The 13453-nt window shown below is 46.7% G+C and overlaps 1 protein-coding gene, 1 long non-coding RNA gene and 1 other non-coding gene across 3 annotated transcripts in view; 1 reads left to right on the forward strand and 2 right to left on the reverse strand.

Annotated features, from left to right (window-relative positions):
• The window catches only part of LOC116823564 (uncharacterized), a 160004-nt gene that overhangs the window by 120046 nt on the left and 26505 nt on the right, over positions 1 to 13453 (reverse strand). The gene's annotated exons all lie outside the window — the stretch shown is intronic.
• The window catches only part of LOC142047607 (uncharacterized), a 114542-nt gene continuing 101933 nt past the window's right edge, over positions 845 to 13453 (forward strand). Inside the window, exon 1 of the long non-coding RNA XR_012656886.1 lies at positions 845 to 924. This is a non-coding gene — a long non-coding RNA (uncharacterized LOC142047607). The remainder of the gene's footprint in view (positions 925 to 13453) is intronic.
• Positions 5511 to 5584, reverse strand: TRNAT-UGU (transfer RNA threonine (anticodon UGU)). The gene has a single exon. It is a non-coding gene; the product is annotated as a tRNA-Thr (tRNA).

Below are 13453 nucleotides of genomic sequence, written 5' to 3' on the forward strand. Positions count from 1 at the left end.
CTCAGAACATTTGGTAGCTCTTTGCTGCCCCAGCTCCAATTTCACAACATCTTTTTCAAATGAGGACACCAAAACTGGAAGCAGTATTCCAATATCAGTCTCACTGATGCCGTGTCACCTTCTGTGACGTTATTGACATAATCTGTAACTGTATAGATCACCGTTGCGATCACTGTTTTATATTTGCAGCCAATATGGTAGAAAGGTTGCCGTGTAAGGGGACTATGGAGAGGTTATTATTGGCTGATTATAATGATGCTATCTCTAGATGTGTTTCATTTTTGTAGTTGACGTTATGAATATTGGGTCTATGCTGTCTGTATTTCAAACTTGTGCTATGCTTTCAGGAAACACCCCAGACAAGTTGGTGTCAGTTCTGCCTCGCCTGCTTGATGGCCAATTAACCTATACAATCGACCCATTGAGAGAAGGCAAATACGCCTTGTGCCTCAGCAAAGGGACCTGCCTAAGGACAAAACTCAGGTTTTTCTATGCCGCGTGCTGGATAGAGTGTCCTTGGGACAAAGAAAGCAAAGACCACATGGCAAGAGATATAAAAAGCCGATACCTCATCTCCATCTTGTCTTCAATCCTGCTTCATACCCCTGAAGGGACTTTGCTACAAACTGAAGCTCTCTATAAGGACTAAATGACCCATCCCAGCTGTTGATGTATTCCAGAGACTTGATTTGAACCTGCAGTTTCTTCCATCACTGCTACCAGCCTGAACCAAGAACTTTGCCATTACTGTATGTGAAGGGTTAAAATCCATATGCATTTTATATAACAACCTGGTCTATGGATTGTGCCAGCTCTTTTCCAGACCCAAAGTCCAGAGTATGGTACCTTTGTTTAATTGATGAAAACATAAGCTAGACACTTAGAGGATTGGAACTGATTTCAGCTGATGGACAGCTTTGCTAGGTTTTTAATATATTTGGACAGTGAAATATTGAGTGTTTACATTCATATCAAACATCCCTATATAGTGGAGCTCCTGGACATAATGGAGAATGGAAATTAAATGTTTTCCTTTTTTTAAAAAAAAGAAAGGAAGAATGGAATCGTGATCTCCAGGACTTTGAAGGACAGGCCCTGCTTCATCGAGCTCCTTTGCCATTCCCAGACCATAAGTGGTTTTAAAAATGGGGTTTGATTAAACTTCATAAATGTGCTAAACACCACACCGATATAGTTTCTCTCACTCACATAGCTGCCACCTCTTGGGGAAGTGGATTAACTACACCCACAGGAAAACTCTCTCCCTTCAGCATAGAGCAGTGGTTCTCAAACTGTGGGTCAGGAACCCCAAAGTGGGTCGTGACTCTATTTCAATGGGGTCACCAGGGCTGGCGTTAGACTTGTTTGGGCTTGAGGCTGAAACCAAAAGTCTGAGCCCCACCGCCCAGGGCTGAATCCCTCAAGCTTTAGTTTTGCCCTCCCCCGACTGAGGCGGGGCTCATGCTCTGGCTCTGCTCTGACTCCGCCTGCCCTGAGTGGAGGGGCTTGGTGCTTGGTCCCTCTTTCCAGGGCCATGTAATAAATTCTTTTGGCAGAAGGGGGTTGCAGTGAAAGGAAGTTTGAGAAACTGGCATAGAGCATCTCCATTAATGAGCTGCAGCACCATAGACTCAATGTTTGAAATGTTGACTTGTCCTTAGCCTCTGAATACATCTAGACTTGGCTCCCTGTGGCATCGTGGGTGATCAGACATTGAAAGTACAGCCATGGAGACACCACACACCAGCCTTGCCTAGCTGGCAAGAATCAAGCTGCCACAGAAAGACACCCATGGTATCATAGCCCAGGGCCCTAAGCCCTCAGCCATAACCACTTAACACAAGGGCTTTTCTACACTATGGTTCTGTTCTCACTGAAGGGTCATTTCCAATTGTTTGCTCAGACCAGCTTTCCCAGCACACTCACTGCTGTGCAGCTCTGTACGTGTGCCATGGCTGAACAACAAGAATTCCTGCCCATTTCCCTACTGGCTGGAGCATGGTTAGAGTGTGTTTGTGGTTAAAGATGTTGCTGTAGATTGCTCATTCCCTGCCTTGGGAATTCAGACAGTCCCTTTTCCCATCGTATCGCCAGCACCTCTGTGATTTCAATAGCAGGAGCAGGTTTTCTCTAGGCACTGAGATTTTTCAGGGAGTCGGTGGCTCCTTTCTTTCCTCACCCTGGAGTAAACTCAGCTTTTTATTCCATCCTTGATGACTCATGGAATAACAACAGCAGCATGAAGAGGAGAGGGAAAATCTCACTGCCATGGTGGCAGGGGGGAGGAAGGTGGACGCATCCCCTCTGTTTGACCATTGCCATTGCAAGAGAGAAGGTCTCAATGGAATTGAATGCCCTGGCTCAGACACTGGGAGGTTTTGCTGTTCATGAATCTGTACAAAGGAAATTGTTTCTCTGTGAGAAAATGAGGAGGGAAATGAAAAGCCCACATGGTGGTCCATAAGGCAGAAGGGACCCCTGTAAGATTAGAATAGGATAAGTTCTCAAGCAGCATGTTTCTTACTTTGCCCATCTGTCAATTTTGATTATTATCGATGGAAATATTTTGCCATTGGGTTGTGTGTTTCCACAGAAATTGACATTTACCAACAAACGCGTAATTCTTCCAAGCCTGCCTAGTCTGCCCTTGGTGAGTTTAGAGGGACACACTCTTCCCACTCCCCATGCCAGGCCTGTGCTCTCCAAAGTGTCAACTTCCCACACAGCTGGGATTCTTCCCTGATCTCCCCTCAGACCTCTGCCCCCCACCCAGTGGCATAGCCAGGTTTTCAGCATAGGGGGAGCAAAAAACATAAAAAAGGTGCCCCCCCTTGGCTCCCCCTCTGGCCATGCCCTCAGACCAGACCCCCAACCCTGCTCACTTTCCCTCCTGTGCTGCCGACTGTCCCTGGATCCTGTCCCAGCGCTTGGTTGTGCCTGCACCGGCTGACAGGCGCAGCTTCCATGGCGACCTGCCGCCCTGCGGCTCCTCTGGCCGTGTGGTGGGCAGCGCCAGCTGGCAGGCACGGCTTCCACACCGGCCTGCCGCCCCGCGGCTCCTCTAGCCTTGCGGCCAGCAGGCGCTGCTTCCGTGCCTGCCGGCGTGATGGGAAGTGGCTGCTTCCGCTAGATCCCACCAGCTATGCTACTGCTCCCACCCCCACTTCTGGGATCCCCTCCAAACACCGTCCAACTACCCTGCTGGCAGGATCCCTTCCCATTCTTTTCATTTCCTGCCTCCCCTCTGAGCAAAAGCTCTGGACTATTCCCACATTGGGCATTAAACCCAGGCCCCCTGGGTGAAAAAACCAGGAAACCTGACCACTAGACCATATGGGACTCACACAGTCACTAAACCATTTACACATTCACTAACACATTTGTACATTCACATTCGTTAACATTTAAAAGTAGCCATTCAAAAAACTTCAAAAACAGACTTCAAAGAGAATCTGCAGAGTTACAATTTATTTGCAAACTTAACACCATTAATTTGTGCTTGAATAGGGACTGGGAGTAGCTGGCTCACTACAAAAACAATTTTCCCTCTCTTGGTATTGACACCTCCCCATCAGTTATTGGGAGTCGACTGCATCCACCCTGACTGAATTGGCCTTCAGCATTGGTTCTCTCCTTGTAAGGTAACTCCCTTCCACTTCATGTTCCAATATATATTTATGCCTCTATCTGCAATTTTCACTCCATGCATCTGAAGAAGTGGGCTTTTGACCCATGAACGCTTATGCCCAGATAAATCTGTTAGTCCTTAAGGTGTCATCGGACTCCTTGCTGTTTTCATGAAATAAAAGCAAAACACATTCTAAGCTGATTTTAACCCTTTCAATGCACTTACAAACTTAGATGCTTCTCACCACAGGCTGGCTGGTTGCTTTTCAGCCAGGCTCTCCCCTTTCATCAGTGCTTCAGTTGTTTGGTGTGGTGGTGTCTGTAGGTGTAGGTGGAAGAGAGAGATAAAGCATGGCAAATGTCTCTCCCTTTTATCATGTTCTTTCTTCCCCATTGGCTTTGTGGCCCTCTTCAGAGTCAAGTGAGCATCACTGCTTCTCTCCAAGCAAGGCTGAGCAATTCCCCTTGTGTGGCCTCATGCAGGTGATGGCTGATTCCCCCAGCTTACAGCATAGTGACAACCATACTACACAATTCTCATAACTTCATATGTATGAATGGTATACATCTATGGGTAGAGAAATGACTTTCAGCAGATCATATCCTTTCCCCCGATACCTTACAAGTCATGCTTTACATGTAAGATCACGATTATATGAAAATGAGGAATATGTGGGTTACAGCACGCTCCCCCAAAGGTATAGAATGTCACACTGAGATTCTATTTTCATTTATGTAACCAACTTTGACCTCTGTGTCTAACTCTTATAATCACTTAAAATCTATCTTTCTGTAGTTAATAAACTTATTTTAATGTTTTACAGTTATTTGTGAAATTGTCAAAAGTGCTTGGGAAAGCTGCTCAGATTAAAAATGCTGGTGCATGTTCACTTTCTTTTTGAGGAAGTGGTGAATTAATTAATGAGCTTGCACTTTTCAAGAGGTTTTGAGCAGCGTAAGATGGTACATTTCTGAGGTGCAAGGCTGAGGGCTGGGGAGATATGATGGCATTCATGTCACAGTTGGGTGCATTGCTGCATGTTGTTGGCTGAGTGACACAGCACATGGAGGGGTTTTTGATGCTTGTCACTAGTGCAGCATTGTAAGAAACAGCCCAGGTGGAGAGATAAGAGGACAGAGCAGTCCCTCAGTTGGGACTGTACCCCATGGATCCCACCACACAGAGACTCTGTTGTGACCAGCTGTGGTAATATTGTGCTTAGTACTCTACCTTGTAGCTTCAACAGCTGCACATGCAAGATGAGTTACAGAGACCTTGACCTTGTTTCCATGTTTATCCGATGTCTCCTTTCGATACTTGTCAGCAAAAAGACCCATTTCTTTTGCAAGCATTTGTATGACTAGCCAGAGTCGGGCTTCTCCATTAATAAAAAAGATTGACCAAAAGGGGACAAGAGAAGGCACGTTCAGCAAGGCAGCACTGGATGCTGGATCCTGAATCTGCTCTTTATCCAGCAGGTCTCTTGGCAAACTCTGCCACAGTGCCACTCTCTGGGACTTCTCCCGTAACTGCTCCATTTTTCATCAACAACAATAACATGAAAGGACAGTAATTCTCCATTTCCTGCAAGCCCTGCAGAGAACTCTCTAGAAGGGGCTCTGTGCATAGATATCCCCAGTGAATTGTACAGGCACACAACACAGGCTCTTCTGTCACAGCAAATTGCAGCCGGAGCAACCTCCTTGCCAATGCCAATAGCCTTTTCATCAACTCCAGATTGAGGATTTGATTCTCTCCAACGCTCCGCTGGAAAGAAGCGTTTTCCTTCACAAGCAATTACTTAGATTGTCAAGGGAGGTCTCTTCTGTTTCCTGGGAAGACACAGGAAAATGTGAGCAGAGGAGACAAAAGCTATAGAACAAGGCACCACTGGGAGTGGAACCCAGGATCTCCTGTTTACAAGACAGGTGCTTTAACCTACTAAGCCATGGTGCCTTCCCCAACAATGTATTTGCAACCATTCCACTTTATGGTCCAAGACTACACCTTCAAATTCCAAAGTAAAAATGTTCCTCATTTCCATCAAGACTTGCAGACCTTGAGCAGGCTGGCTCAGTGCACAGAAAGCCACAGCTGAGCTGACAGAAGGCTTCTAACATGCACTTCTCCCAAAAGCTACTGTGATCAGATACTGATTAGTGCTCTGTGTTTCAGTCACAGCAACTTCAGCTCAACTCTGAGTCATCATAACCTTTCCATCAGCTCCAGACTTACCCTTTAAAATTTTCCAAGACTTAGCTGCAAGGAAGGTTCTCTGGTTGTCTTGAACAAGCACTTACAAGGATTGTGCAGTGAGGCCTTTTCTTTTCATGAGAAGAAATAAAAAAAAGGAGCCTGACAGAAAAGCCAGGTTCTGCAAGGAAGAACTGGCAGGCCAAGCCAGGATCTCCTGGTGAGTAGGATGGCTCTTCAGTCAGCTCTGCCCAAAGATCATTATCTAAAGGCCACTTCCCACAGAGACTGATTATGGTTACAGATCCATCCTGAAATTAGACCAGGATATTTTAAAGCTTTATGTCACAGTAAAGTAACACAATTCAACCATGCTGGCACAGAGGAGAAAGCACTCCTTCATTTCACATTTATTGCTACTGATCTCGCTGACAAACTCAGTGCTGCTCCCAGCACTTTAAGGAGTCTTTTCTCTTCTCCCTTCCAGCTGTGGTTACGGGACTGCAGCAGCTCCTCAGATGGCCAGTTTTGCTCTTTCACTTACATCCTTCACTTCTTTGGATGAAGTTGTGTTTGCCACCAGTTTAATCTGTAGGTGAGACCTCAGGTACCAGCAGCTAGTTACAAAGGCTCAATTCCCATTGCCATCAGTGGGAGGTTATCCTGGGCTGCCAGGGCTGCAGGATTTGGCCCATGGACAGTCAAGGTGCTACAGCAGGTACATTCTTACATGTTGAGCCTTGCAGCCTATTACCAAACTTCTCTGCCATAGTCTGCAGGGCAGCCTGACTTTTTGAGAATCTGGTAGAAGAGAGACCCTGGAGTAGAGAAGGAAAATGTCCTCCGTAGTCACAGCCGGCAGGAGCAGGGAAGGTTTGTTTTGTTTTTAAACTTCTCTCCCTGCTCAAGCGTTAATCATTCCTGTGGCTTTTCTCTGAACCCTCTGCAATTTATCAGGGAAAACAACCAACGAACCAAACAAGGCTGTTCTGACCGATGTAACAATCTATTCCCTTCCAAGGTTGAATACAAATCAGATCATTTTATATACCCAAGAGGTCCACTTTATGGGCCTTTTGTTTTCTAGTTCCAATCAAATCCTGTGCAACAGCATCATTGTTAACTCACCACTTGGTCACTTCACATTCACACGTTCAAAAAGTGGGCAGGTCTAAGTCTTTCCTCCCACACCAACATGAAAACAATCAGTGATGCCCTAAAGTGCCTCTGCTGCCTTGCACAACAGTCTGGGGAAATACATGAGGGAAAGTGCTTTTCTCTCTCGTCCTGACACCGGGTAACATTTCTGTCTGTCCTTGAGATCCTGCCACAGGGACAAAACTTGAGGATGCAAATGACATGCTATGGCTTCATTGGTTTGTACATTCCTTTACTCCTTCATTAGTGATAAGGGTGCATGAGCTCAAAATAATCCCACTCTGGCTTTCACACCGGAAGCTATTTCCAGGCTCGCAATAAACAAAAAATCTTTCTTTCTAACCTGAACAAGTTGAACCTAGCGTCATTGCAAGATGATAAATAGAGAGCCCGATGATGACTGGGGCAGATAGTTATTATAATATTCGTTATCTGTGCAGCACCCAACACTCAATAACCAGGAGTCAGGCCTAAAAAATCCCAAGGGTTGCTTATGTTTAAGAATTGCTACCTTTTGGGAGTAACGTTATTTTTTTCTTGGTTCTTCTGAGACTCGTGGGCCATGTTTTCTGGCTGAACTTGAAGGCTAAAAATGGACTTACAAAAACCATAGGGTTCCCAGACTGGGGACCCTGCTGTGCTGGGTATTGCAGATGCCCCAACCAAGAGCAGGTGCTCCAGTTGTGCCAAGCACTGCAGAGCTCCCAATGAGGGTGGGGGCCCTGATTCTGCTGGAAGTCGTACAACTCACAGTGAGAGAGAGAGTCCTCGCTACCAAGAGCTCACAGGCAGAATGGACAAAGTGTGGGAGGGCGGTTCCCATTTTATAGAAGTAGAAACTGAGGCCCAAAGATATGGTGTAATTTGTCCACGTTTGCTCAGAGGGCAAAACCGGGAACTGAATCCAGATTTTCTGAGCCACAGACTTGCCCTTAACCACAAGCCAAGCATTGTCAATTGCATGGGAGAGGGCCCAGTGGGAAGTTGCAGAATCTCCTTCACTGGAGGGTTTAAGAAGGGATTATACAAACACCTAGGGATACTTGGCCATGACTCTCAGGGTCCCTCTCTGCACTACCTTTCTATATGATTCTATTGTGCAGGTTTGTGCTGTGTCGTTGTTCCACTCTGAGCTGTTTTGCACAGTGTCACGTTCTACTCTGACACATTGTTTCGTGTTGTATGGTTTTTGCACTGCCTTGTGTTGTGTTGGTTTGAGCTGAGCTCTTTTGCAGTGTGTCATTTTGCCCTATAGGGTGTTCATCTGCATGGTGCTGAATTGTCGGGCTTTGCACTCCTACGTGTTGTCACTTTGTGCTGTGGAATGTCAGTTCAAGCTGAATTGTTAGATGTTAGATTGGGGTGTTTTCACTTTTGTTGTTTATATTATATTGCGATGGCATCGAATTATAGAGCTGTACGGCTGCAAGGGCCCTGGAGAGGTCATGAAATCCAGCCTTCTCTGCTGAGGCAGGAACAAGCAGAGATGATGCATCGGGGTATGTGGGATCAAGTGCCCACAGCAGCCGGCCCAGGCAGGGAGCAGAAGGAGGGAACCGGAGCCAGAGCACGTTGTCTATGGGACCAAGTATATGTAGAGTATCCTTGACAGAGGTTTGTTCAACCTGTTCTTAAAAACCTTCAAGGACAGAGACTCCATAGACACCCTGGGGAGCCTAATCCAGAGCTTAACTACACTCAGAGTTAGAAAGCTGTTCCCAACATCTAATGTGAATCTCCCTGGCTGCAGATTAAGCCCATTACTCCTTGTTCTACCATCAGTGGACATGGAGAACAATTGATCATTGTCCTATTTATAAAGACCAAACTTTTCTCTCTGCAGTCATCTGGTAGAATGGAAAAGGAGAAAATTCTATTAGTTCTTTCTTCATGTTTTACTGAAGCTCAGAGAGGAAGGGACCTGACATGCCTAAGATTGTAGAGAGGACAGAGAGTTTATTTCATTTTGGGCCATGACTGTAAGCAGAAGAGTGACAGCTAAGGGCTGTTGCTGCTGCCCAATATGGGGTTAAATTCATGATGGCAGGATTAAGAGTCTCATGCTCTACCAACTGGGTTAGCTGGATTTGAAGTCAGTCAAATGCCTAGTCGCAGCGTAGAAGGAGCCCTGCGGGTGTTTATTTGTGGAGCTGAGGTTCCCTGTCTGACATTTGCCTTCTTTCCTGGTTCATTATGTCTCCAGCTAGCAAACCGGAGCTGTCACAAGGCTGGTTAGATGCTGCTCTCTAGCCCAGAGAGCTGGGGTTGATTTAGCATGCTGTCGCCATCAGCTGGTCAGAGTAACCTGGGTGGGAGGGTGGAATTTAGGATTCTTCCACCATGGGGAGGTGTTGTTGAACTCATCTAGTGGGGGAGAGTCTGAAAAAGCTTCTCAGCTCCCAGAGAGGGGGCAGACAAGCTGGTTCCCCACAGACACATTTTCACAGGGAATTGGCCCCCTGGGGAAAAACTCAAAAGAAGCCCAGACCCAGGAGTGTCAGAGAAGGGAATCACTGTTTGCCTTAAGAGGTGGGTGAGGGAAACCTGCAGGTCCTTAGATCCCTCCAGCATCTGATAGAACCATTTGTGGGGAAGGTCTGGGGAAGCAGAAGAGGACAAGGAGATGGGAAAAGGGCTTGCAGCTGTTGTGCAATCACCATGCTCCCAGCAGAAGGGTCCGGGGGGCTCAGCACTCAGAACTCCCATCTAGGCAAAGCTAAGGTCCTTGTTACATTGAGTTAGGCCCCATCTACACGACGCGTGAAAATCGATTTTAGATACGCAATTTCAGCTACGAGAATAGCGTAGCTGAAATCAAATATCTAAAATCGAGTTACTCACCCATCTTCACCGCGCGGGATCGATGTGCGCGGCTCGCCCTGTCAAATCCGGAACTCCGTTTGTTTTGGTGGAGTTCCGGAATCGATGTAAGCGCGCTCTGGGTTCGATATATCCCTGTCTAGACGAGACGTGATATATCGAACCCCGAGCTTTCGATTTTAACGCGCCGAAATGGCGCGTCGTATAGACGTGGCCTCAGAATGTGATCAGCTCACAGAGGTAGAGCAACACCCCTTCCTTGGTCTCTATGTCAGAGCTCCTATCAGCTCAGTCCTTCCCGCAAGAGTCAGCTGCTGAGAGGGTTGTGATGGGATAAATGAAGGCAGAGGAGGATTGTTCCTCATGGGTTTTCTTTTGTGTGGCTCTGAGATCCTGCTGGAGGAAGCTGAAGCATCATTTGAGTTTGTTTCAGTGGCTTGAGTTGTGCTCAGTTGTGACCCTGATCACAGGGGTTCCTGCACTCTCTGCTCTTAACCCCTCAGGGAGTAGACAATGGAGCAGTTTCAGAAAGTAAATAGAAAGTGCAGCAAAAGTGAGAAGAAAAACAACATAATCAGCTGTGTGCCATGGCCTGGGTTCAATTCCCAATCAGGGAAAAGTTACCTTAAACCCAAAAAGCTTGTGTTATTCTTCACTTGCAGTGTAAACAAATCCATGTTTTTTTCCTGATTCCCCCATCTTCCCAGTGTCTCTATGGCAGGGCTGGCTCCAGGCACCAGCACAGCAAGCAGGTACCTGGAGCAGCCAATGAAAAGGGAAGGCTTCAGCAGCAATTTGGCCCTCTCAGTCCCTCTCAGAGGAAAGGACTTGCCACCAAAAGCAGCAGAGGTAGAGCTGCTGCTGATTGCAGCTTTTTTTTTTCCTGCTTGAGGCAGCAAAAATGTTGGGTCTGGTCCTACTCCATGGAAGACAATAAATTAAATCCCAGATGAGTGGAGTTCTATCAGTTCTCAGCCTGAGTCCTTAAGTCTTAATCCTGAGGATATTGTCCCATCATGGGGCCATTTCCCGCCTCTCTTTCACACAGAAGCACAATTTTCTTTGCACAGACACAGGAACAGCAAGATCTTTCTCTGTCCCTTGTGCAAAGCAGGGGGCAAAATTCCATGGAAACAATGGACAAGCAGGGGGCCCTGGGCATATCCAGCTCTGGCAGTGAGATGTTCTCTCCCCTCTTTCTTTATACTCCTGTTGTTATTTCATGGATTGTCTGGGACGGGGAAAAAGCTGAGTTTATTCTGGATGGAAGGGAAAAGAACCCTGAAAATCTCAGGCCCCAACCCCGGCTACCAGGATCACTGAGGTGCTGGGAATCTGCATGGGAAAGGGACTGTGTGAATTGTCAAGGTGGGGAATGAATAACAATCTACAACTAGATCCACCTCATTAACCACTGATACAGGCTAATCCTGCTGCAGATAGAAGGGAAACTGGGAGTGATTCTTTGCTGTGCAGCCATGGAAACAGTGACCCAATTGCACCACAGTGAATGTGCTGGGGAAAGTTGGACTTTACAGGCAGGTGGAAATAGTAGATCCTAGAAACAGCTGGAGCCCCTTTCTCATCACTTCTGCCACCAAGGTCAGGGATTGAGCTATTCACAAAGCCCCACCACCATCATGGCTTTCCAGCAGGAGGGTGATAGCATCACCCACCCAATGTAGAGGAGAGGGCTGAGTGTATCTCTGAGTCCAGGGCACAAACTTTCTCTGCCCCACATATAGAAACTGGCTCTGCTGAAAAGTGACCCCATGAACAAGTAACCTCCAGGAGAGCAGGATTGGCCCTCAGAGAGGGGAATGGGCTTATTGTGAAGCTTGTAGGTCACTGGATGCTCTGGGAACAGGAGGGCTCTGAGTGTAACCCCCAGCCCATCTGGGGATTTAGTGCACATGCTTTGTATGTATGAGGCCCTGGATTCAATCTCCAGGTTCATCTTTTCACTTTGCTCATGCCCAGTTGGGATGTGGCCCAGCAGTCTCCCTGCAGGAGTTTTAATCCTGCTCAATGAGGGGCAAGTGCTAATTGCATGGAAGGTCTGGTGGGGTTTCTGCTCTTAAGTCACCTTGGTACATTTAAGATTCCCACCTGCTGTGCTGCTTGAGACAAGGGTAGATGAGAAGGGCGAATCCTCCGGCACTAAAGGGAAAGGTCTCATCTGCACAGACTCAGAGGCAAGGAAACAGAAGGCAGTCAGTGCTCAGAGAGGAGAGAAGTCAGTGATTTACACTCACCAGGGGACACTGTCATTCTGAGTATCAGAGGGGTAGCTATGTTAGTCTGGATCTGTAAAAAGCGACAGAGTCCTGTGGCACCTTATAGACTAACAGACGTACAGGAGCATAAGCTTTTGTGGGTGAATCCCCACTTCATCAGATGGAGTGGGAATTCTGTGACTGGCTAGCCAACTACAAAAGCAGTTTCTCCTCTCTTGGTGTTCACACCTCAACTGCTAGAAGAGGGCCTCATCCTCCCTGATTGAACTAACTTCATTATCTCTAGATTGATTGTTGCCTGCATATTTATACCTGTCCCTGGAAATTTCCAGTACAATTCCTAGCTGAGAAAACATCACATCATTGTACTAGCTGGGAATTGAACCCAACTCAACTGCTTGGAAAATAGCTATGCTTACCACTGTACTACCAATGCATCCAGCAAAAGTATGGCTTATGGTTGCCCAATGATGCTAGACCAAAATTGAGGCATTTTCCTGCCTGTTAAAATGTACTTGATTCTCTTCACTAAAAAAACCACCTCCATCTTCACCTGGGTTTGAACCAGCAGCCTTTCAATTAGCCACCAAAGTTGTTAATCACAGACATAGGTAACTAACTGCCTACATCCTGAGGGGGAGGGATACCTCAGTGGTTTGCGTATTGGCCTGTTAAACCTAAGGTTATGAGCTCAGTCTTTGAGGAGACCACTTAGGGAGCTGGGGCAAAAATCAGTACATGGTCCTGCTAGTGAAAGCAGGGGTCTGGACTCAATGACCTTTCAAGGTACCTTCCAGTTCTAGGAGATTGGTGTATCTCCAATTATTATTATGTCCTGAATTTGTCTATGAAGCACCTACCAAGGTACAACTGGCTAGCACAGTGAGATAGGTTATGAGTTGAAGCCTCACACAGTGCATCAGTTTTCATTAACCCTGGAGCTTCCCTAACTCATTTTGTCTAATTCACATGGAAAGTGCCAAACGAGGTGATGACAGCAAATTCTAAACTCTGAAATGCAGCAGTTGGCCCATAGATTGGGATAAGGGGTTTGAAGAGAAAAAGCTCTAGGAGCATAAAACCAGACAGTCTCCAGGAGCACTGGACACTGGGAGGGGGTTTCACTTCCTCTATTAAATGTCCTGAGAGGTATTTTAAGATGAAGATAACAACATGGCTACCAGTTGACTGGCACATCCTGGGTTAAAGAAAGGAAGGGACTTAGGTTAATAGTCTGAAGATTTGTGTTACTGTCACTGTCTGACCCCACTTCAGTTTGTAGCAGGTTTGTACTTTGCTGAGTGGAATGCACAGACTCCTGGAGAGCAGGGGCAGCTGTTTCCATGGCAGAGAGCCCAGCACTTAGACTTTCTTGACTTGCTGTTCTGAAGCAATTCAATAAAATAAGAGTGGAGCT

Source organism: Chelonoidis abingdonii, chromosome 1 (assembly GCF_003597395.2).
Source record: "Chelonoidis abingdonii isolate Lonesome George chromosome 1, CheloAbing_2.0, whole genome shotgun sequence".
NCBI lineage: Eukaryota > Metazoa > Chordata > Testudines > Testudinidae > Chelonoidis > Chelonoidis abingdonii.